Source organism: Pan paniscus, chromosome 4 (assembly GCF_029289425.2).
Source record: "Pan paniscus chromosome 4, NHGRI_mPanPan1-v2.0_pri, whole genome shotgun sequence".
NCBI lineage: Eukaryota > Metazoa > Chordata > Mammalia > Primates > Hominidae > Pan > Pan paniscus.
Genome location: NC_073253.2, coordinates 6,717,213 through 6,742,645, shown reverse-complemented (window position 1 = coordinate 6,742,645; position 25,433 = coordinate 6,717,213). Strand labels below are relative to the sequence as shown.

General features: G+C 48.2%; 1 protein-coding gene across 1 annotated transcript in view; it reads right to left on the bottom strand.

Moving 5' to 3' along the window:
- The window catches only part of UBE2QL1 (ubiquitin conjugating enzyme E2 Q family like 1), a 44,114-nt gene that overhangs the window by 1,433 nt on the left and 17,248 nt on the right, over positions 1-25,433 (bottom strand). The gene's annotated exons all lie outside the window — the stretch shown is intronic.

Below are 25,433 nucleotides of genomic sequence, written 5' to 3'. Positions count from 1 at the left end.
CATCTTTATTAAAAACACACAGAGTCGTGGGGATTTCTGATGTTTGAATCAATGCAATGCACTGGCCACCAGCAGGGTGGGGGCAGCCTCACTGCCCAGATGCAGAACAATTCAGCTCTGGCACCAAACAGATAGGGCAGCCTGGGGCTGGCAGCCTTTTAGGGGAGGGGGGTGCTGTCTTTACAAACCCCCACACAGCACTGGCTGAATCTGAACTTGCTCATTCCACAGTGCTGCAGAGAAATCTCTGCCCCAGTTCCTGAGACACGCAGGAGGGGCCGGCCTTACCAAAAGGGCATCAATTCACAGCCAAGCATTCTCTCCCTGAGGCAATATACTGTTCGAACTTCCTTTCCCTCCCTCAAAAGAATGCCTTTAATTATCACTTCAAATTCCTCTGTGATAACAGGGAAGATAAATATATTTATAGAGAGATGTGTATATTTGTATATTTCTACTAATATTTAAAAACTCTATTTTTTAAAATTCAAGTTCCAGAGCCATTAGTGAATTTATTGGAATTCATGTCACTTCAGCACCATTTTGTGAGGTGACGGTGGACATTTTCATGGAAGAAGAGACCCATCCTCGAGGTCCAAGAGAGGGTAGAGGTCAGGGCAGGTGCTTTATCACACGATCCCGGGAGGGGGTGGGGCCAGTGAAGAGGGCCACGCTCCCTCACAGTGACCAGGCGTGTTCTGCTCCCAAGGACAGAGCACTTGTCTCTGCAGTGGTCAAAAGGGACTGACCCATCTTATGACGGCACAAGACGGCTCTGGACTATGCGGAAGAAGAAACCAGGCAACACTGCCCATGTGACAGTATCTTGGGAAGCCCTGGCAAATGTGGAATATCTGGCATCAGAGGGGAGGAGCAGATGGAAGACAACCAGGAGTCGGGGTGATGCTGGCCTCAGTTGGACCTGTGGCAGCTCTCACTCTTCCAGCCTCAATTACTCTTCATTAAGCCTCTTAATGGTGGATCAACTGAAACGTTCCCTTAGCCTCTGAGGCACATTTCCTTCCACTTAACCTCCCCCAGGCTCTCCTGGAAGATCTGCTCCTCTCCTTGGGCATCCCATGTACATGTTTTGCAGATGGGGCAGAAATGCCTGGAAAGAACTGGCTGAGCTTCATGTACTGGCAGGCGCACAATTACCAACCATCGCCTGCTGTTCAGAAACCTTCGCGAACAGAATTTCTCTCTGAACAGACCCTCTGCACTTCCAATTCCGGGCACTGGTGCTACAGCACAACTGTGGGCACATACTGGGATGTGAATGGGGACCAGGCCTCCCCACCAGCAGCTCCTACAACACACAGCAGCCAGGTGCCTTGGACAGCCATAGAGGGCAGAAGCCATATGGGTCTGTGTGGCCACCAGCAAGCAGGATCCACCTGATCCTGGCTCTCTGATAACCCACTGACAACTCCAGTGGGAAGGCAGCTGCAATGGCCTCTAAATCTACTGGGCAGACGGTGCCCAACCACCTGAAACGTGGAGTGGAAGAGGCCATTTCACATGCTTGTATTCGGAGCCTACCTAGGCTTCCTTTTCAATAATTGTCTTTTCAACAGTGGACACACAGGCCGATCCGTAGTTGAGGAGTCAGGAGTCCAGGGTTACCAAACTCTGCCTGCTCTGGATATCCCTCTGGTTTCACTTGTGCATCTGTCACTGGGGGCAGCAGAACCTTTTCCTTTTTTAAAAAATTTTTCTTTTTCTTTTTTTTTTTTACAGACAGGATCTTGCTCTGTCATCCAGGCTGGAGTGCAGTGGCGCGATCGTAGCTCACAGCAACCTCAAACTCCTGGGCTCAAACAATCCTCCTGCCTCAGCCTTCTGAGTACCTAGGACTACAGGTGTGAGCCACCACACTTATCTAATTTTTTATTTTTTATAGAGATGGGGTCTCACTATATTGCCCAGGCTGGTCTTGGACTCCTGGCCTCAAGTGATCCTTCCACCTCAGCCTCCCAAAGTGCTGGGATTACAGGCATGTGCCACGATGCACACCTTTTTGAAAACGCTGTATAACTCACATAGGAAGAGTTGCTAAAAGGATGAAGGAAGATCAGAGGAAAAGATGACAGGAAATGGCCATTTATTGACTGCTAGCAACATCCCCATGCCTCACTAGGATTGACTCATATTTTGAGTTTTATAACTTCAAGCATATTTGCTTATGCGATGTAATTATGCTTGATAAAAAGAGACCACTCAGAGCTAATATATTCATAATCATCATAATTGTGGGCTGAGATCAAAGTCCAAAGTTATCTTATTAAACATATGAAAACACATCTTTCACATCTTTGCGAGGATGTTAGCATCAATTTCTTCTTTTTTTTTTTTTTCTTGAGACAGAGTCTCACTCTGTCATCCATCCAGACTGGAGTGCAGTGGTACAATTATAGCTCAGTGCAACCTTGATCTCCTGGGCTCAAGAGATCCTCCTGCCTCAGCCTCCCAGGTAGTTGGTGCTACAGGCATGCACCACCACATACAGCCAGTTAAAAAAATTTTTTTTATAGAGACAGGGTATCGTTTTGTTGCCCAGGCTGGTCTCGAACTCCTGGGCTCAAGCAATCCTCCTACCTTGATTTCTCAAAGTGTTAGGATTATAGGCGTTAGCCAGTGTGCCCGGCCAGCATCAATTTCTACATCAAGTGACAGCAAATATCAAGGGTTGATTTTTTTTTTTTTTGGCGAAAATGCATATTTTAACCATCTCTATCCTTTTTCTCCACAATACTGAAAATCTATGGTATTATTTGAAAATCCTGAACTAAAGGTAGCTAGACCAATAGAGGCTCACAGTCATCCTGGACTATTCTGTGGTTTTTGGCATGAACCCACACTTTGCCTATTCTTTGTGAAAGTCTCAATTGTTACAAGAAACAACAAACAAAACCCCAGAGGAACAGACCACTCTTTGTTGCCTTTTCTTCCCTGGAAGAATTATGAACAGAGAGCCCTAGTGCTTAGTCAATTCCACAGCTGGGAGACAGAGCCCGTTATGAGCCAGTCAGAGGCTCAGCGCATTTATTGCACTACACTGTTGATAAGGAGCTCTCATCCCATCTCCTGTCTCTTACACCCACGTTTACAATTAACAGGTTTTTTTTTCATAGGTTCATCTTCTGATTGGCTGTTTAAATACGACACAGTGAAATGCTGGACTTGGAAGCCACTCCCTGCATTCCCCCTTTATTTCCTGGCTCTGCCAGGGTCACAGAGCCGTTTTTCTGACATGCCCTTGCTGTGCCCACTGCACCAAGAAGAGGGGGGACCCCTCCATCCCGTGTTCCCTGCTTGCTGCAGGTCTTTGGGAATTGCCATTCATCCTTCCAGGATACAGTCTCTTGAAATGTGAACTTCTGGGAATCAAGTGCAGACGATACCCATGTCACACATCATGACGAACATCCAGTAAGATAATGCATTTGAAAATACTGAGGACTTTGAACTTCATACAATTAATAGCGTTTTTCTTATTCTCATAACATTTACCTTTCTCCCTTGTCTGTTTCTATTTAACTAATAATCAAAGAATCTAGTCTGAGATATTTCCTTTGAATAACTCTCATTTCTTCTAAAATATCTCTACTTGTACTTAATGTTAAAAGGCAAGGATGTGACTCTTCACTCATCCACTACAACAGCTTTGTGTTATCACTCAGAGTTTACAGCAACACTTCCTGTCTTTCCTGAGCCACACATGGTTAAGTGTATATTTATGAACAACTACAGGATTTTGCCATCACCACCTTAAAAGTCTCATTGTAATATAGAAGTCGAACAGTGTTAATGAGAATACAATTCTCCAGGGCTGCATCTGTCAAACAAAACCAGTAGGTGGTATTTTGATTTGATTCTTTTTTTCCCTTATGGCCTTTTGAGGGCCAATAGCAATGATGCAGCATGAAAACATTTCAACACAGCTAATAAGATGACAAGTGGCCCCAAACTTAACTCCCCAGTTCGGCCCCCATTTAATTGAATTTCAGCCTGGCACGTCTGCATCTCCCTCAATTGTCTAATGCTTCTCATTCATTCATTTATGCATTCATTCAGTGTGTTAGGTGCTGGGTCTAACAAGACAAAGTGATGCCAGGTCTCTGCCTTTAGGGCTTAGAGTCCACTGTGGGCGGATAACCAGGCATGTTGCAGCTGTTGGGACAGAGGGTGTGGAGCAGGCAGGGTCTCTCACTCTTGGTATTGTTGGCATCTTGGGCCAGGTAATTCTTTGCTGTAGGGGTTATACCTGCATGGAAGGAAGTGAGCAGCATCCCTGACCTTTACCCACTAGATGCTAGTAGCACCCCGTGAGTAATGACAGAAATTGTTTCCAGACATTGTTAAACGTCCCCACAGGAGCAAAACCACTCCTGATTGAGAACCACTGGTGTGTAGAACTAAAAGAGCCAGAGGCAGGAAGAGTCAATTCATTCTTTATTCATTCAGCAGACGATTGCTGCAGGTCTTCCCTGTGTCAGGAACTGTGCTGGTGACCGGGACTTCAGAGCTTTCTAAGAATAATAATTCTGGTCCTTATGGAACTTATAACCCAGATGGTATGACGGATTCTACACTGGGGAAGAGAGAAAGAAAGGAGAGAGAAGAGGGGTGGTGGCAGTGATTTGTGTGTTCAGAAAGATTTCTGTTGACAATAACGTAAGCTAAGCCTTGAGACATAGGTGGGCAGGTGTTTACCAGGCTGTGGTGGGAGAGGACAAGGGGTCCCAAATTGAAGGTGTGAAATGGCTCACTATGCTTGGGGGAGGGGGAGGCTTGGGCATGGAATTTCAGTGTGTGTGTGTGTTTGTGTGTGTGTGTGTGCTTGTGTGTGTATTTGGTGGGGAAGGAGTTGTATAATTCACTAGACCTGGCTTCAAATCCCAGCTCCAATACTTCCTGGCTGTGTGACCTTGGGTGAATCACTTAACCTCTCTGAATGTCGATTTTCTCATATGTAAAATAAGCATTATAATAGTATTATGTGGCATTGGATTCTATAAGAATTTAATATGTTAAAACATAAAAGATGCTTTGCCCAATGCCAGGCACAGGGTGAACACAATAAATGGGGCTTCTTATTTTTTCAGCTATCACGGAAGATCTTCTCCTTTGGTAAAGAGAGTTTCATTCTGTTCTCTTGAAAGAACACACAACATTTCTATCTTTTCATGTAGATTTTATGACTTATTCAGTCACAAAAATGTCCACAGGCAAATTCAGTATATTGCATTTACATAGCTAATTTCTTAGCCTTTTGAATTATGTCTGTCTTAACAGGTTGACATTAATACATTAATTCTATACTTACTTGATTAGCTTTTTCTCTCATTCCTTTTCTTTGCAAACATACTTTCTGGGTATTTTTGTGTTTCATTTGCCTATGAATTACAGACTTTTGCCCTCTAAAAATAGTTAAAATTTTCAGACTGCTTACGTAAAGTTTTGAGTTTCCTGCACTCATTTCCTGAGCCAAAATTACAGAGCTGCTACTTGTTTTTCAAGTCTTTGAAGGAGTAATTGTCAGTCTAAAAGCACTCGTAACCTTAAGCTCCCTGACATGGGTTGTAAACATGTGCAAGACTCATTTTAGGTTTCCCCTAAAACTTCTATCTGGGGGCAAAAATTAAAGCTCACTAGTCTCTTGGCTTGAGGAAAACCAATGCTTACAAGCATCTTTCAAAGGAGGTCCGCTTTGGACAGACATTGGGGATTTCACCTTTCTCTTAAGGTTTAATGTTCAAAGCAAATCCTAGAAAAAAATCAACTTGTAAGTTTCTAAAGGACAAATGAGACTCTACAACAGATCAGATTGTTCTAAGAAACACATTCCCAAATCAGATCAATGACACTGAAGCCCCTGACAAGCAGGGGACTTCAGCTGGATCTAGTCGGATGAGACAGGAAACAGAAGGATCCAGAGAAGGTGAATATAGCCCTTATTGTGAGTCTGGGTGTGTGTGTGTGCATGTATGCATATGTGTGCATATGTGAGCATGTGCACGAGTAGTGCATGTACATACATGTGCATTTGTGTATGTGTGCACGTGTGCTCATTTGTGTGTTTGTGGGTACTTATACACATGTATCGTGTCACATGTGAGCATGTGTGTCCATGTGTGCACATGCAGGTGGCTATGGTGGTTACATTCAAACTGCAGGGACCGATGTGAGCCTCCCTGCTGTGGAATGGCTGCTGACTAGAGCCCACAGTAACCTGAGGGAAGGCTCTTGGCTGAGTGGAGGAAGCCCCAGGCCATATGAGCCAGTTTAATGGGTGGTCCCTTTGCACAGGGAGAGCTTCGGCCTGGTGGGTTCCGAATCTGTCAGAACCTGACCCAGCACTAACCAGTGCAGGGAGGGAACAAGCAGAGAGGGCTGGGAGAGCAGAAACAGGGGAGGGGGAAAAAGACAGGGTGGGAACATGCTGTTGGAGCTGATGAGCCGCCAGTGAGGTCATGTTGAGGTTTTGTCTGAAGTGCAACCCCGGAGACTGCTGAGTCCCCACACCGCCCGCAAGTGCCACGGTGACTACTCCGTGCTCAGCTCGACTCTGATGTGCAGCTGCTGCCTGGCTGTTTTCACATCTCATCTCATTAAATGTTGACCTGGGCAACCTTTGCAACGAGTAGGAAACTGGGCTTCCATTAACTGACTTGCCAAGGGCTACAGAAGAGCTGGGTTCGAATCAAGGACTCCCGAGACTGAAGGCAGAGGCACCACAGAAGAGCATGCGTGTGGCCTGAGGGTGCCATGAGGGGCAAGACCAAAGACAGGCAGCCTCAGGGCCAGGGCCTGCGGAGGGGCCCAGAATCGTCAGGGAAAGGGCTGGAGGCAGCCACACAGGCTGGGCGACTTCCTCCAGGAAACCAGGACTTGGAGTATGCAGACCAGCCCTCCCTGCTCGCCGCCCCTCCAACGCCAACATGGGCCACTCAGGCTTCTGCGCTCCCTGTTGGGTTTCACTCAAAGTTTGTGCCCAATATGGCTTGGGGTTCCTTTCATCGTTCAGACACCAACAGCAGACTCATTCATATGCATCCCCCATGACTAGCTGTGATTTAGTTCCCAGATCTGGTAGCTAAAAAATGTGTTGAATGGTTTCTGGAAAGTACCAACTCAAAATAGTCACCTCAGAAGCCATAAACCTGATCTTTCGGTTACACTTTCAGAATGCACTGTTTGCCCCAGCGACCTGTTGACTCACGCCCAAGCCAAACACATACAGGCGACCAGAGAAGTGGCTTCACAAAGTAGATGACTAGAACATCCCACCAGATCTGAGGGCATAGAGGACAGTGCCTTGGGTGGTGGGGCACGAGGGGCCACATGGCTACATGGACCAGCCACACAGGGATCAGCCACAAGGGAACCAGCCCTTGGCATGGCTTTAGGTGGAAATGACGACTCTCCTCCATGGCCCTGCTCCCACTTTGATAGAGATATGTAGTTTCTGCAGAAAAAATGCACTGGGAAACCCATTCTTATTACAGTAAAATTTCTCTCTCTAGCGAGAATGTTTCCAGGCCTGGAACTGGGACGGAAGGGCTGTGCGTGTCCAGGAGAGGCGAGCAGAGTCCCAGCAGGTGATGCGGTGTCCTCAGGAAGAAGGCTGGCTGCACCCTGCTGACATGCAGGGAACACGATCCTTCACTCCAAATGCACCTGCCGTGCATCACATCTGTGGGCTCCTCATTTTTTTTTTTTTTTTCTTATTTTAGACAGAGTCTCACTCTGTCACCCAGGCTGGAGTGCAGTGGCACGATCTCGGCTCACTGCAACCTCCGCCTCCCAGGTCCAAGTGATTCTCCTGCTTCAGCCTCCCAAGTAGCTGGGATTACAGGCCTGCACCACCACGCCCTGTTAATTTTTTTTTGTATTTTCAGTAGAGACGGGGTTTCACCATGTTGGCCAGGTGAGTCTTGAACTCCTGACCTTGAGTGATCCACCCGCCTCAGCCTCCCAAAGTGCTGGGATTACAGGCATGAGCCACCGCGCCTGGCCAGGGCTCTCATTTTTAAAGGCGTGTTTGAGCCTATCAAGACGTGGAAGAGAGTGTACAGAACACAGTAAGCATGTCTTTTCTTCTTTGGGTGCTGACAAGAGCATTGGTCTGATCAGAGTGTGTTGGATTCGCAGCAGGGAGGCCTTGCTGGCATGGTGGGTGGTGCGCAACCACGGATGTGCAGTTTTCCCACTTGGAGCTGGGAGACAAGATGAAAACATCTGGCATCTCTGCAGGAGCAGGTGTCCTCTAGATGAGAGTGCCTCTGCTTGGGCCCTGCTGACGCTGGAGCTGGATCATCCCCAGCTTGGGCGCTCCTGTGCACTAAGGGTGTTCAGCAGCTTCCCTGGGTCATTCCCGACCATGTGCACCGCAGAGTGTTGAGCAGCCTCCCTGGGTCGTTCCCAGCCATGTGCACTGAGGCTGTTCAGCAGCCTCCTGGCCTCCATTCTCTGAATGCCATTAGTACCCCTCTCCCGAGTGGTGGCAACCAAAACTGTCTCTGCCTATTGCCAAGCACTCCCTAGGGGGCTGAACAGCCCTGTGGAGAAGCCGTGCTCTAGAGTGGACTGTGGGAGTGCAGGAGGGGGGACCTAAAGGGGCTGGGGGCCCAGACGAGTGGAGGAGACTTCCAGGGGAAGGTGGTTCAGGAGCTGAACACAAAAGACAAGTGGCAATGATCCAACCAGAAAGCAGGAGAGGGGGCAGCAGGAGCAGACGCCACGTGAGGGTGGGCAGTGAGCATCCTGAGGCTTCCGGGAGTCGGAGCTTGCTGGGGGGTGGAGGTGGGCGAGGCAGGGATGGGAGGTGCCTTAGTTTCTTGGGCCTGCTGGAACACAGCACTCCGACTGGAGGCTTGAAACAACAGAAATATGCTCTCTCACAGTTCAGGTGGCCAGAAGTCTGACATGGAGATGAGGGCCCAGGGGAGGGTCTGCTCCAGGACTCTGTTCCAGCGCTCAGGGGCTGCCAGCACCCTTGTGTGCCTCAGCCTGTGGGCACAGCGCTCTAATCTCTGCCTCCGTTGCCGTACGGTGTTCTCTGTGAATCTGTCTCTGTATCCAAATCTCCCTCTGCTTACAATGACACCCGTCATTGGATTAGGGACCACCCTAACCCAGCAAAACCTCGTCTCAACTCAATGACTTCTGCAAAGGCCCTATTTTCAAATAAGGTCACATTCACAGCCACAGGGGGTAGGACTTCAACTATTTTGGGGAGGACATAACTCTGCCCACGGCAGGCATAAAGCTGACAGAGAGGCCTTTCACCTGTACCTCAGCACTTGCACCCATTCTGCAGGTGGGCGCACATTGGGCCATGTTTTCCTTGTGGATGGGTCATTTGGGAGGTGGTGTGGCGGTCAGTTTTGGGGTGTTGTCCAGTTAGGTTATTGTCATGGTCCAGAGAAGATGGCGAGGGCCTGGCAGAGGCCACTCAGTGAGTCCAACTAAGGTCACGTGGGCAAGGCTGGGGGAAGGATCAGTGGGAGGCCCGAGCCACTCCAGGCTTCTGACCCAGGAGGAACAGGTTTCTAGGATAAGATACTGAGTTCTGTTTGGGTTGGCTGGCTTTGAGGTGTGCACAGAAATCCAGGCAGGAGGCTGCTGGGTATAGTGGTGGGAGCTCACACCAGGGAACCTAAATGATGTGGTTCTGCAGGGAGAGGTATGCGGGGAGGGGAGCGTGCCCCCTCTCTGCTCTCTAGCCATAGGCCCGTGAGCAGGTCACCCTCCCTGCACCTAGCCGCTGCACCCATGTCACTACCCGCCCTCACCTCCTGCATGGGGATAATGAGCACCTGGCGTGCAAGGCGAGATGGGATGGAGGTGGTGGGCCACCATGCCAAGTGACCCGGGGCCAGGCCTGCAGAGAGAGACGCTGTCTTAGGAGCAGGCTGTGGGGTCCTGGGAGGATGGGTGTGTTTGGCTGGGGACAGTCAAGAGGAGAAGCAGGAAATCTAGAAAAGGGGAATTAGGGCAGGTGCAGCCACAACGAAGCGTGCACAGGTGAAATGGCCCGAGAAGCACGCTCCGGGCCAACTCTTGGAAAACAGTCATCTGAGATGTGTGATGGTTACTTGGTTTATAATAATATCAAAACCTTAAAAACTCCTTTTGACCTTATTTTTTAGCACTCTTTGCACATTAAGAAAAATCTGGTTCTTTAAAAAAGTGTAGCTTAGCCATGAACAAGTCCAAAGAGAGCAACCTGTAACCCCCAGAGGTTTATGAAATGCTTGCCACCCCACAGACGTCAAGAGGGGTATTAGGTAATGCCGGCACTCAGAAACTCTTTCTTAAAACTGTGAAACCTCTCAGGATGACAAAGCCAGCATCGGTTTCGTGTATACTTTGGTGATACTCGTAAGGAATTAAAGCGAAGCCACTCTACTTAATACTATACAAAATCCTCCAGCTCTGGCAGCACCAAAGGCACAGTTCATGGGCGCTTACAAAACAGAAGCAGCACTTGCCTCTACATTTTAAAGAAAGTTCTAGCAATTACTGAACTGTTTTGAAACAGATGGTACTTTCTTGGAGGAAGCAAGCGCAGAAAAAGGAACTTTTTGCTAAAAATGTAATGATATGAGATAATCCTCTCAAGGTTATTTTTTGGAGATCCCACTAATACTTATACTTTTGCATAGGCAGCCAGATCCCAGTGGGTTTCATTAATGTGCACTTTAAGACAGGTAAGTGACAGATACGCTCATTAGTGACATCGTGGTGGCTGTGTCGACTGTGTCGAGGGCTGTCTGAGCCAGGCCCTGTTCTCAAGATGGGGCAAACACTCTCACTAAACCATACCGAGACACTCCAACAGGTGGGGTCTGCTGTCATCAGGTCTGTTTTACAGACGAGAAAATGGAGACACACAGATCAATAAGGTGCTTGGAGTCACTCAGCTAGGAAGCGGCCAAGGGCCAGGATCCCAGTGCAGGATTTCCTGGCTTTGGAGGCCACACTCTGAACCCCAAGGCCAGGCCAGCTCTCAGAAACGTGCGGAAGGGTCACAGATTTAAGAGAAGGCAAACAAGATACTGACCATTCACTCAAACAAACAAACGAAAAAAGTGACCCGCCTGGCTGTGCCCCCTGGCACTGGATGCTCCTTGGCCACCACTTACCTGTGTCTCTCTCAACGTCATCTCAACAGGGAGCTCCTGGCCAGCCATCCTGTCATTTGCCACACGGTTTATGTAAGCCCCGAGATGATCAGGGCCCTGAGTCTACCTTTACTACATAGATTCTGGTCTTTGCAGCACATGTGAGGGCCTTGGCACACGCTACCTGCCTGACGCGGTGAACAGGGTGGGTGACCTCCCCGGTGAGTCTCTGTCCCGAGATGATGGGGGCAGTCTGTGTTTGTCATTTTGGCCAGGACCAGAATGCAAAAGGAAGCTGCTTTTCTTGGGCCGCACCCAGGATGCTGCACTCCACTCTCAAGGCCGAAACACTTACTCAGCACAAAGCAGACCCCCAGTCTGTGTTTTCTCCTTGTGAGATCATTCCAGCTGTCTTCACAGAGGATTCTGGAAAAGTCTTAATGAGCACAGCCTCTGCCCTTGTTATGATGGACAGACTCACCGGAGGATACAGACATCAGCACCTCTTCATTTGCTTCAACATTTTACTCCTTGGACTTGGCTCCATTAAGGCACACATTTCCCTGACTAGCCCCAGAGACCCCCCACTTTCTTACTGAAGTCGCCCCTAAGTTGAAGTCAGCTCTGTCTGCTCCTACGCTCAGTGAGTGACCTGCAAGAAACAATGGTGTTCTCCTACCCAACTTGACCTCTTAGATCACAATCCGGCCAGCTCTTTTCCCTGCACAGCTGGTCTTCCTCAGCGTTCCATGTTTTTCCTTCTTCTTGGAACACATACTGAACAGGAAGAGAATCCAGGGCCCCATCGCTGTCTCAGCCCACCCATTCTCGGTGGCTTAATTCTCACTTTCGCCCTCTTGTTCCGGCGGATGGGACTCTGCTCACTCAGCTCTGTGGCCTCCCGTGCTGTGTGTCCCTAGATGCCCACGGCTGCCTCCACCCTGCCACGCCTCCCTGATTTCAGGATGAGGCACTGGGGATCCAACACACTCCTGATGCTGCACACGATAGAAGGGACGCCCCCAGGGCAGGCAGCTCTGTCATGAGGCCTGGCCTTCCTCACTCCTAGGAAGGATGAAGCCCCTGAGCAGGAAGGAAGCAGAGGGGAGTGGAGGGGTGCCAGGGAGATCAGATGCACCGATGGGCACCCACTCGCCATGTCTCCTGCCTTTTGCCTGTTTCCTGACAGAATGCATCTGCACATCCTAGGATCACTCTCCCACGTGCACAGGAGATCATTCACCTGCAGCCCTAAGCCCTTGCCTGTGGTCTGCTGTGGCTTTGATCACCCGTGCCATTGGGTGATCAGGACACTTCATTTCACAACTGCTATGGCCCAGCCTTGCTGCGGAACAGTTCTCTCAGCACAGATAGTAGGTACGGCGATGCTGTTAAAGGGAAAAGTCCAAAAAAAAAAAAAAAAAAACCGAAAGAGACCAAGAATGTCACTAGGAAATGTGACAGGAATCAGAGCCTGGGAATGAATTTGTCAAAACAGAGGCAGCCACCATTCGCTGCCTGCCCTGCTAGCAGGAGCTTCACGACTTTGACCGAAAAGCCCAAACTTAGTTGTTCTAGAAATATTGCATCAAGAAGGAACGTGTGATTTTCACAGGCAACCCAGGTAAACGGCACCTGGTGCTTTCACTGCTGAGGTGGCTTCAGGGAGGCTTTGCGCTTGATGGTGGCAGTTCACGGCTGCGATCTCTTTCCAAGCCATGTTACTTACAATGACAGAGAAAGCTCATGTCACACAGCATGCTCAGCACTAGAGTTTCACAATGCAGAAGGAAATTCAGCAATGTCAAAAAAATAAAGTAAATGAGATTTTGGAACCACTGGAAGTCTTCAGATACATTTTCAGGTAAAATTTCAGTGTGAAAATATGATCTGGGCACAAACTCTATAAAAGATAGGTTACTTTCTCAAATAGTCTGTTTTTGCAATAAAGCACAGCAATAATAAGACTCTACATGGATTATTTACTTCACCTACTTTGTTACTTTTCTAATTTTTAAAAGAAGGAATTGTGCTCATAAAGATGTGAGATTTAATTTATGCCCCTAGAGATCCCCAATACCTGCCAAACAGGCATTTGACTTTATTCTAGGAGGGTGGTTTCTGGGGAGACACCAGGTCTGTCTTTTGTCTGGCTTGCTTTCTTGAAGCACTGAGTGAAGCTGCAACTTGTGCGATATGGGATATGGATGAAACCTCCTGGAACAGCCTTGCATATGCAATTTGTTTCCAAAGAACCACCCAGATTTGGTCAACAGCCCACTTGGTCTTTGGCTTACACGTGCCACATGGGGGAACTCTTGAAATTCCCGCCTGCAGCCTCTCCCTGCCACCCAAATGCCAGTTCCACACACCCGCGTCCTGCTGGACACTTCCACTAGGCCAGCAGCTGCTGTCTCCATGTGGACGTTGTAAGATCCAGCTCAACAACTTTCTGCCTAAATGGTCTCTCTTTTAACCTCTTTATTTTGAACAAAGCCCCACTGACTTCTAGTCAACCATTTCCTTAAAGTCTGGAATGTCACCAGGTCCAGCCTCGGGTTTTGGTGGTGGGGGTGGTGGTTGTAGGGCCTCCGGGCACACCTATCCTCAGCAGGCTGATCTCCGGGCGCACCTGTCAGCAGGCTGACCTCTGGGCACACCTGTCCTCAGCAGACTGACCTCCACGCACACCTGTCCTCAGCAGGCTGACCTTCAGTGCAAGCAGTTGTGCTCCGTGTGCAATTCACCAAGAATCTTTGGCATGACTAAAATGGCGACTTGGTCTGCAATGGTGGCAGGGTGACTGGGAGGAGGTCACGGCCAGGCCAAAGGTCAGTTTGTGAGGCCCAGTGAGGCCTGGGGGGCACGTGGAGGTCAGGATGGAGCAGCACACAAGGTGGGCTGTTTGAGACAGTGTCATGGTGATCACTGGCCCGGAGAGTGTGGGCGCTGGTGTAGGCATGGGGGTGTGTAGAGGGTCCTACTTCCTGCCCCTGTCCCTCCCCAGGGCACCCTCATGTGACTGTGGACCTCCAGCACTGGTGTGGGCTGGTGGTCTGTGGGCTTCCATGTGGGCCATCCTGGGGAGGATGGGGTGAAGGTGGGAATTTCGGGGTCCCTGGAGTTTGGGTCTGGTTTCCAAGGGGAAGGGGATGTTTCCACTCTCTCTATGCGGAGAGGGGGCCACTCCTGTCCTTGTGAATGGCAAATCATTATTGGTGGCAGCTAGTGTCCAGTGAAGACAACGCCGTTTGTTTTTACAAATCTCAACTACATTTTCCTGTGAAGAAACCCATTAATTAGCGAGTGGGCATCTCTCATGTGATATGACCAAAGGTCACTCCAAGCAATGAAAGGAACCAAAAGGTACTGCCCCAAACCTGCCATGCATTCGCAGAGTGTGCTTTGCTATCTGCAGCAGTTCACAAATATTATATAGTAAGCTTAGGAGCAGGTAAAATAGTGTACACCTGAGGGGTGCCGCATGTGGCTCTTTAACCGAGCCCCCCAGATGTTTCCGTTTTGAGGTCATTGTCTCATTGAGTCAGGACAGCACAGCCCTGGCAAAGCTTCTTCCTGCAGCAACCCTGACCCAGCAGCCCCGTGACCCAGAGGGCAAACTCCAAACACATTCTTAAAATGGGATGTTTTCACCCGTGGGAAAATTAGACCTTTAAGTGCTGAAAAACTTTTAACAACCAAACACCTCAAAATAAGCTGGAACCATGCTTGGTGCATTTGCCCTGAGGGCACCGCGTTGACTGCTTTGTGCCTTGGCTGCTCCTGAGGTGCTGCTGAGGTGCAGGCTCTGCAGAGGCAGCAGAGGTGTCTCCTCTGCACAAACATCGGGACCCCACCCCCTCCCTGCTCAGGCCCCGCCTCCTAGGAATAAGGGAGCCCCAATGCCACTGGCTCCCTGAGCTTTCCAGATACTCATCCATGACTAAGCAGGCATACCCCACCCTGATTTTGAAGTCCTGAAAGTGTTCTGAGCCATTTCAGTGGGTGTGATGAACTTATCACAAGTTATCCTAATATACTTTAAAAAATAAGTGTATTTCATAAAGCATTCTTTCCGACAGGTCTTGGGGTTAAATCCAGCACCTATCAGCAGAGGCCAGGCCCTGGAGAGCCTGTGCGTTTCTGCCCAGCACATCATTGCTCTAGCTGGTTCTCCAGCTTGCTCCACAGGGGCGGGGCTTGTCTCTTGTGGGCGGGGTCCTCTCCAGCTGCAGGCTGGAGGGCCAGTTCCCTTCCAGCACCTGGCAGAGCTTTGGCTTCAAGGCTGAAGTCTAATGCTCCCTTTACAATGACCCTGCCTCCTCCAGCACCACCCACCCCACCCCCCATGCTCACACTTCCCCCGGGCCCTGCCTTCCTACCCCTTCCCTTGGCTCACACTGGTTTCTTGTTAAATTAAGAGCTCTCAGTGAGACTCCACCCAGCAGTGTGCTACAAATACTGGATAAAAGGAATGGACCGAAGCCATTTCAGGGCCATACAGTATCATTCCACCTTTCCAGACGGGCTGGTGTTATACAGGTGATGTAAATGAAACCCAGCACACACTTTATGTTTGCAAGGAAATAGGGGACAAAGATACGGCATAAGATAGCTTAGTCAGTGTAGACAAAGCAAATTCGGGATCTCCGTGGAAAATGCCGTGTTCTATTATCGTAAAAGAGTCTTAAGAATGTAATCAAGAGAGGAAGTTGATTCTAAGTTCAAATTCCTAGTCTCTGGTTGAAAAGCTTAGAAAACTAAAGGACTGCTTTTGATTGACCTAATAAAATTAACAAGAGATTTTCTATAAGCAACTAGGATGGCTATTATTACTTTTAGGTCATTACTTTGGGAGATGTTCTGATTTTAATTCTTTTATTTGTATAATGGCATTGCAATACAATCTCGGCTTTTTGATTAAGAATCATAATAGCTAAAGAAAATAATTCAATCGGTGATTTTTACAAGCGTCACTTGAAATCTTCAAACACTGTTTATTTTATGATAGAATATAGGGAAAGCTGCGCCAGTCACTGCCACAAGGACTTCACATGCACACGCATGCTCAATCGTCATCGGGGAAAGACTGCTCCAGCCTCTCCTCAAGATGGAGAAACGGAAGCACAGATGTAAATTGCACAATGCCATGCAGCTGGTAGGCGCTGGAGGTGGGATGTGACCTGGTGGGACTCCAGTTGGGTTCTGGAGACCGTGCTCAAAGCCCCTTCTCACCACGTGTGAGGATGGAACCTCCAGGTGATGCCCCACCACGCATTATTCCAGTACTAAAGTGCTCATTGCCCCTCTCAGGTGCTCAAGCTTATTTACTGAGGAATGAATGATGAAGCCTGTGGGGTTATCACTATGAGTCTGAAGGCCCCCACATGCCACAGTTAGAATTCCAAAGAAAGGATGGTACGCATGTTACCATTTTCCAAAATGTGTCCCACGCAGTATTTTACACATTATGTCATCTAATTCTCACCCAGGAGGGAGATGCACTTGGGATTTTTCAAATGATTGATGAAGAATGAAGGAGCAAGTAACTTCTCTGTGGAAGTAGAGGCAGGAAGAGGCAGTGCCTCACCAACCCAAGCCTCATCCTGGAACTGGAGTTGGAGCCCTGTGATGTCTGAGCATTGGAAAGATATATCAGCACCCTGCTGGCTCTGGGAATTTTTCAATAACGCCTCCTAAGCCAGGACTTCCCAACCTTCTCCGGCTATAGCATGCCCCCCTCCAATGCCATGCACGTACTCCTGGTTGTTAACCTCCTAAGCACGGGTGCTCCATGCTGGAAGATCCACATGCAGGCATAGACCGTGGTGTGCCAGCCCTCAGGCTGTACACTACATGCCACGTGCACAGGCAACATCATTTTAGCCCTACAGGCTTAAAGCTTCTGCCAGCACTCAAATTCTGATCTCAGCTTCCCAATAAGTATCTTTTAGAAGGTAAATGTTTTCAGGAAACTGGACTTTCAAAGTAAAATCTTTCAATTTTACTGAAAAGACCGTATGCAATATGTTATGTTTGCAGCCAATAATTTTTTGAGGGCCTATTGTGGAAGGCACTAAATCAGATGTCAAAGGGAGCTAAGAAGTAAGTCATCAAAACTGCCCTTTTCCTAGTAATGGGAAAGTTAATCCCAGGTATATTTGGTGACATTTTAAATGGCATAAGAACAATTTTACAGATTAATTTTCCTGGCTTTGTTATTGTAATATTTACATTGGCTTGTGGTAAGATTCAAAGGTAACAAAAAATCAAGCTTCTTCAATCTCCATATTTGAAGCAGCAAAAATAAGTTTTGTGCTGGCTTTGTTTGCCTGGCTCTCATGGTACTGAGTTTTTCTGCATCACTGGGATGTGACTTTCTGTTGACCTCATTATTTGTAGATGCTAGAATTGCCTACATAGAAAATCCTAAAGGCTCAGCTATTTTTGAGGAACTGGATTTGTTAGAGAGCGTTAATGCTCCACAAATAGCCATGTGGGTCCTTACATTTCTGCCTCCCTTGCAGTCAGATGGGGGCCATGTGGCCAGTTCTGGCCAGTGGGTGGTGAGCAGAAGGAGGCGTGTGTGTTCCGGGTGGAGACAGTCGGGCGCTGATGCTGACATGCTCCCCTCACCCTGCTGTCACCCACTGCTGCTGTGAATTTGGAGGCTGTGTGCTCCAGATAGAGAGCAGACACTGGCCTGTATTAGACTCTGTGCCAGAATATACTTTTCCTGTATTAAACTGCTGAGATTTCAGGGTACGCTCTTGTGTGGAAATGAGAGTTCACTGATCAGAGTAAATTTCTTGACAAATAATTGAAAAATTACAAGGTCCACAAAAAGCTAAGATGGTTTTGAAAAGGAAGAGCAGAGGGGGTTGTAGTCTGTTGGCTGTTGGACTAGGAGGCCGCATTGCTAAAGGCAGTGTAATATTTGTACAGGAGCAGGAAAATTGGGGAACTGAGCAGAAGAGAGAGTTGTATTTACATGGGACTGTCATGGGATAACAATGGCAGCAGAAAGCTGTGGGAAAAGACCAGGTGGTTCAGACAATTGGGCCAAGGAAAGTGTTTACTGCAGAGAAAGGAAGCTGGGAGTCTACCTGGCAGCTTGCATGGAGAAGGGCTCGAGATGGATGAAATCCAAAATGTGAAAGGAAAAGTTCTAAAGCCAGTGGGAGGAGGCTCAGGAGGATGCCTCGTGATGGGACAGTGAGGAAATGGTCTTCCCAAACAGCCTCGATCATAATATAACTTGTTCAAAATTATGGAGGGCTTTTTTTTTCCTCAATAAAAGATGAGAAAGAGAAGACAAAGAAAATTTGGGGAGAAAATATTTGTGATGTCTAACACTTGCAAAAAAATTAATACCTGGAAAAAGAAAAATTTTCTGAAAATTGAGAAGAAAAAGCTAGACAACCTGGACACAATGTAGGGAAGGGAAAGAAGATCAGCAGATGTCTAAAGAAGAGACCTGAATGGCTGACAAGTATGCAGTGCGATGTCCGGATCCCAGTCATCAGGAAAGCACAAGGAAAGCAGCAGTTAGATGCCTCTAGGGTCCTGTCAAGGGGCAAAACAGAGGTGAGGACGATGCCAGGTGTTTGCAGGGAAGTGTGTCGATCGGCCACTTCCAGAATGTCAAAGGCATTCTGGAAGTTTCTGGCAACACCTCGAGACAATCCACATACCGAGGCTCGTGCTCTTGTGAGCTCACAGCTGGGCATCAAGCCCAGAAGATCCACTTGCAGGTCAGTAGCCATATTCCTGTAACCACAGGGAGGTGGGAGATTGCTGGCATCCCCAGGGGAGTGGATGAGCAAAATGTGATCAATTCACATCTTGGAAAAATATGCAGGTGTGAAAAGCAATGGGCCAGACACACAAACAGTGACACAGCCGGCCCATCAGCCCAAGTTCTGGGTGAAATAACTAAGATTCAGAGCAAGGCACAGAGGACAGCACTGGTTGGGCTGATGAAACACACATATGCATGGAATGACATGACACACCTGACAGGATGAAGTGTATCTAATAATATCTGCTAGAAACAGAATGGGCTCCCATGGGCCTTGCATGGATGGACTGGTGGGATGTCATTAACCTCTCCCTACACCTGAGACAAAAAGTGAAAGTCACAATACAAATGTGGTTTACATGAACGTGTACGCCAGAATTTATTATGCATGTGTAAAAATGTGATAGTTTATATATACATCCATAACTGATTTGAACATACAATGAAAACAAGATCTTACCTACGGAATCAGCTAATATTATGCTCCTGTATCAGGCAGCCCCTAAGCTGTCCCAAAAGGATTTCCGATTCCTGGCGTTCACTCCGTTTGACCTCTTACCCCTGAGTGTGAGGGACCTGAGCTTGCTTTTATTGCATAGAGGATGGCGGAGTGATGGAAAGTCACTTCTGAGAGTAAGCCACAAAAGACTGCATCTTTGGTCCTGGGTGCCCTTTCTCTCTCTCCCTAGCTCCCTATGAGGGAGGCCAGCTGCCATGCTGTGAGCTGCCCCATGGAGAGGCCCACAGGCAAGGAACTGAGGCCTTCAGCCAACACCACCCAGGGACTGCATCCTGCTGCCAGCACATGAGTGCTCATGGGAACCAATCCTCCCCAGTCAGACCTCCAGATGAGACAGCAGCCCTGGCCTGCAGTTCCCCTGCAGCTCTATGACAGACCCAGAGCCAGAGGCACCCAGGCATGCAGCACTCAGATTCCTCAACCACAGAAACTAGGAGAGAAGACATGTTGGTGTCTTCAAGACACTGAGTTTTAGGATAATGGGCTATGCTGCAAGAGATAACCAAAGCTGAGGGCTGGGAATCCACTTGACAAAAAATTCCTAAAGATAATAAGATAAATAACAATCAAATGAAAAATGGACCAAGGGCAAAATGAGAAAGTCAAGTGGCGAAAACTCATTCCCTAAATCCGTCCCCACCAAAATACAAAACCCCAACTGTATGAAAGATGCTACACCTGAATAAAATAGAAAATATTTAAGCCAAAAAAGATGAGATATGCTTTGCCAGTGAGATTAGGAAGTAGTGAAATCATCAGGGTTGGAGAGGCCTGGGAGGTTTCCAGCCTCCTGCTGCTGACGGGACTGTAACCTGGGGTAACCTTTCTGAAGGGCAATTTGGCAGCACTGTATCCAATCAATATGGAGGGTGTTCCCGCCCTTTGATCCAGTACCCCACTTCTGGGAGTTTCCCTATGGTAATTAGGGTACAAGGAGCAAACATGATATACAGGACGGTCCCCGTGGGTTGTTTAGGGAGGGAAGAACTGGAGGCCTCCTAACTGTCACCCGACAGGGCTGGCTCAGACGTCCACATCACCCTGCACCCTTGGGGGCTCGGCAGCCTTTTGAAGACTCAGTTGACCAGGAATATGTCCAGGGACCTTATGAGAAAAGATGTGCACACCTCAGACTATCCTGAAGAGCACGGGCCCACTGCTGAAAAAATCATGTATGCCTGTGGAAGTGTGTGTGTGCACACGTGTGTGTGCATGTGTGTGTGTTCACGGGTGCAGAAAAACAGCCAGTATCTCTAACAGGTGGAATCATGAAACTTTTCATTCTCTACCTTAGCATGTACTATTTTCTATAATCAGAAAAAAATTCTTAAGAGTTTTACAGGTTAGACAACATAACATATACCATGATAATTCTGCACACAGTCACGTAATCCACGCTTTTCCTGGCCTCTTCATGAAATACCAAAGCACTGTAAAATGACAATAGTAATAGTAAGAGCAATCATAGCATTATATAATTGGCTAGTTGCAGGCCTGGACACACATGGATCACCTGGAGGTGCACAAAGGCACAAGCCCTCTGGGGAGCACCAGGCTTCCAGGGGTCCATCCTTCATTTAGAGGTCAAAGTCATCACACCATGTTCTGCTCTCTAAATAACCATGAGCCTTTAGAAGAGCCCTGCGTTCAGTGCTGGTCCACACAACAGAGCCGCCGCTGGGCTCTGAACACCGCGACCCCGGCATCGCTGTTGTCTTATAATCGCCGCAGACCATTGCAGGGTCCCGCCCGGCACCATCACCGAATGTCCTCTGTGTTCACTCTCATCACGGAGGGGCGTCTGATTCCAACGGAGTAACATTTGTTAAACTGAACCAAATTAGAGCCATCTCCTTCTCTAATAAATTGTTATTGTCATGAGGGCAGATCAAAGTTGGCAGCAACAGAGAAAATCTATTTATACTGTTCTCCATTTAATTGGCTTTTTTGGGTTAAGAGCACTTAGAGGAAGAAAAAAGTCCCTACAGATCACTTAAATTATGACATTGTGAAAGTCAGGGGTGTCATCCTGAAATTGAAATGTAAACATATACGTGTATACTGTTTGAATAAAAAAATTTATATAAGTACTTTAAACATACATTTTCATTTTACAAAGAGCCTTAGTGTGTGTGTGTATATATATACACACACACACTTAGACTATATATATGTATAATCTAAGGATATAGATATACATAATTACATATATATAAAATATATATATATAATATGAACACTGTAGCTCAACACCATAGCTTATATATATAAGCCTTAGATTATATAAATATGTATAGATTAGAATATTTAGATATAAATATATAAAATATAGATTATGTTTATATACATATATATAAAGAACCCAGCCTTATAATATTTTGGTGGACTCTGACATCTCTGAAGTTTATGGAAAATCCCTCAACTCATGAAGCATCTGGAATGGATTGGCCTGGGTGCCTGAGCATGGAAATGATGCTTCGTGTTACCTGCCCAGCTGTGCATCTGGACACATGAAGATAACAATGGATGTGGAGAAGACGCAGCCAAAGTTCAGGCAGATTTGCTGCCCTCTATCAATGCTGGTGGAGGAAACCAAGTTGGCCCTGCTCTTGCAGAGTTCAAGATTCCAAGGAGGCAAGAGACAGGAGGCTGGGCAAACAAGAAGAACGTGAAGAGATGCAGAGGCGGTGGGCTGGTTGCATGCACAAGTCTGTCAGCCTCTGCAGGAATCATGAAGAAGGCCATTCTACCCTCTTCTCAAGTCTTGTGGCAGACTGGTGGTGATAATTGAGGATATTTTAATGAATTTGTCTACTTCTGAGTAAAACAAGAATGCACGTAAAGTGCACATGATGGAATATAACTGTTCTCTGATGAGCCTTGTGACTGGTCTGGTGTATCCCCCAAACAAGCACTCTGGTAGGTGCTTGTTTCAAACAATTTGATCAATAAAATTAACAACTAATAATCATTTCCGGAAGTAACTATAAGTTAACTGAGTAAAATTCTCCTAAGAAGTAGAATTGAAGGCTTTCAGAAAGCATCTTCCATCTAAATTTGGTAAAACATTTAAAATGATGAAAATGGTGATTAAGAAAAAGCATCAACTTGGTACATCAGCATCAAATCCAATGGAATGAAAAGATTCCCCATGATCATTTCAGCCTCAGCTCCTCACTGGAGAGCCACCTTCAAGTTTCACTGATGCTCCAGGCGGCTGTTTGAAATAAGGATCCACCAGTCAGCCCGTGTCTGTTGTCCCGCCTGAGTGTCTACACTGCCTGCCTGACTCCACCCCTCCACACTCTCACTTTGCCGGTTGCCCTCTTTCTCTGTCCTCAGGCCAGTGCACACAGCAGGAGCATCCCTTCACCCACCCCGCGCCCCTGCTCCAGCTCCAGGGAGGATGACCGGCTTCCCTGAGCAGTTAGCAGTGGTGAGGCAATGCTCCAAACCAGAGCGAGGGAACAGGGCAGGGGGCTCGCTCAGCCAGGACAAGGCATTTTCAAGACAGCAGTGGCTGGAAAGGAAGGAGAGAAGGGAACACTGTTAACCTTGGACACGTGCAGAGGAGCAGCATGAGAACAGGGACGGGGGAGGTTTATAGAGACGGTGACAAGGTAAAGTGAGACAAAAAAATAGTGTCATCCAGGGATCACAGGGAAATGGGAAAAGTGCCAAAGAACATGGATCGAGTCCCTGTTCATTGATCTGGATGAGAGCAAGGAGAGAGGCCCAGCAGACAAGGCAGGAAGAATCCTGAAGGCGGAGGGAAAAGTCAGGCGTAAGAGATAAAGGCGATACAGTGATCTGAAAAAGGAAGAAAGAAAAAATTCTGGGACAGCTAAGAAAAACAGATAAACCTGCGAAACCTAAAGTTTGTGAGGAGGGATGTGTCAATGCTGCAGGAACAAAGGGGGATGGGAAGGAACACAGTCTGGGGGGCGCGGGTGGAGAGGCTGGGGCGGTGGGGCCCGCAGGGCAGAGACCCCCGGCAAAGACAAACAGGAGGACATCTGAGAGGCAAAAGCTGCAGGAAAGAAGGCAAATGACACAAACTCATACGTGCTTGGAAAGCAAGGCTCTCCTGTGGGCTGAGCTGTGTCCTCTCAAATTCCTATGCTGAAGTCCCAGCCCTCAGCACCTCAGAACGAGACTGTATTTGGAAATAGAAATCTTTATAGAGATAATTACCTTAAAATGAGGTAATCAGGTTGGGGCCTAATCCAATAGGACTGGTGTCCCTCTAGGAAGAGGAAATTCAGACACACCTAGAGGAGACAGATCCTGTGAGGACACAGGGAGAAGATGATGTCTACAAGCCAAGCAGCAGCCTCGGGATCCAGCCCTGCCCACACCTGGATCTCAGACTTCCCCTCTCCAAGAAGTCTGCGAGAGAATGCATTTCTGTCGTTGAAGCCCCCAGCCTGTGGGGACTTTGTTTTAGCAGCTCTCAAATAATGTAGGATAATGCAGGCTCCAAGAATAAGTCACAGCTGAATGGAAGGAGGAAAGGGGAGGAGAGGGAGGGAGAGAGAGCAGGGAGGGAGGGAGGCAGAGAGAGACAGAGAGATTGTGGGAAGAGAATGAATTTACACAGTAGCATAGAAATCTTCAATCAGGGAAGGACTACAATGAAATAAAAGAAAAGATGTTTACAGAGAAGTTATTTAAATGACACCCTTAACATTAAGTTACTTAACAAAATAAACAGCAAAGCCTCATGTGCCGGGTGACAGTCCCAGGCCCAGAACAGTGAGCAGCCTCCTCCATTTAGTGCCTCTTGACTCAAAATACAAACCTCTCTCAAACGTCCTGCTGGTGTGTTTTCTGGCGAATGGTATGATGACATTTCAAGGGCACGCGATTACAAACAAAACCCCATAAAGCTTATTCTCACGTACTAAAACACTCTGACCAATAAATTCAGTGTTTAGAGAAAGATAATTCACATGATGTAGGGCCGGAGTGACATGCCTTTGGCAGTCAGCATCACCAGAAAGCCCTTTGACGGCCCTGGCTTTGTGGCTAAAAATGTCCACTTTCCTGACACTGCAGTTAAGGTGCACTCCACACCCTTCGTCTTTCTCTGATGGTTCATGATCTAGCAGTGCCTGAAGGACATCAACTCAACCTCATTCTCCGATAGGTGCTGAGCGCTTACTAGGCGCAGGGCTGGGCTGGTCCGGCAGGCCCCATGTTGCTGCCCGCCAGGGGCCACACTGCCCAGCCCCACCTGGGGGAGCGTCCAGCCCCAGATTGGGAGACAGGACACAGCCCCCCAGGAGGCCCACGGGCCACAGCCAGCTGCAGGTGGCCTGCTCTCAGGTGGGGAAGGGGAGAGGCTGTGGGAACAGGCAGATGGGTTGGGGGGACTCCAACAGGACACCTGGCCTTGGGGTGTGAGGGGCTCGTGAGCAGCTCACACTTCCTGAGTGCTGAGCAGTTCGCTCCCCATGATGGCTGCCTGGTGCTGACAAGGACTGGAGGTGACCCTGGTTCCAGTTTTTGGAAGAGGAAACAGGGAGGGGAAGAAGTGGCTAGTTCCACCGTGAAGACGCTGGGCGCTGCATCGCCGTGGCTGCCCAGTCAGTGGGGAGGCCTCAGCCCCTCCATGCCTCCCCGCACTGCTCAGGGCCCTGGGAGGGTGGCAGGGGCAGAGGGAAGGAAGAGGGAGGGGCAGGAAGGGAGGATAGAGGGTGCAAGGGGAGTGTGAGGGGAGGGAGGTCGCCTGGGGCCCCTGGGCAGCAGAGGGAGACAGGCTGGTGTCGGGGGAGGGAAGGGAGCAAATACTCTGAGAGGAGAAAGTGGAAACGCTTTGCGCGGGGTAAAAAGCAAACGTGGAAATGCAGAAATGGCGAGGAGTCCAGGTTCCGTCCTCAGGGAGGCAGGTTTAAGGTGAGGCAGCAGCTCTTCTGCTGCGCCCTGGAGCTGGCCTCCGGAAGCCTAGACCATCAGGGTCCATTTCCAGCAGCGATTC